Below are 557 nucleotides of genomic sequence, written 5' to 3'. Positions count from 1 at the left end.
ATTTGAAAAATTAGATGAAGAGGTAAACCTGTCTTGTAACTACTTATAAATATGTCATATACTTCTATAAACAAATGTATGAATTAAGTGTAAAGGTTAGCAAAGAAAACAATAAGCTAGAAAATATGATTTTGATTTGACATCACTTGAAGATGAAAATAAAAGAATTGTAAATGAAATAATTTGCTTACAAAACAAATTTTGATTTTTTAAGAACTGAAATCAAGGATTACATGAAATGTAACCTTAAGTAAGTTCACTGCTAATATGATTTTACCTATTGCGCTGCTTTTTCTTTGCTTTTCGGACAGTAAAATTGGAGTTTAATTTTATAAATATTATGTGTAAAATTTTGATATACGCACATTCAATTAAATCACAATAATGTTTTGCTATATTCATAAATTAACCTCACAAAGATCTGCATGAAAATATATAATATTTATAATTTATTTTCAATATTCAATGAGATTTCTTAAGTACAACAAAATGTATAAAAAGCCATCCAGAGTTGCAGAATAAATCTGTGTGGAAAAACATAACCTGCAATGATAGAA

Source organism: Lathyrus oleraceus, chromosome 3 (assembly GCF_024323335.1).
Source record: "Lathyrus oleraceus cultivar Zhongwan6 chromosome 3, CAAS_Psat_ZW6_1.0, whole genome shotgun sequence".
In the NCBI taxonomy this organism is placed as follows: Eukaryota; Viridiplantae; Streptophyta; class Magnoliopsida; order Fabales; family Fabaceae; genus Lathyrus; species Lathyrus oleraceus.
The sequence above is the reverse complement of the archived record's forward strand: the minus strand, read 5'-3'. Positions refer to the sequence as shown.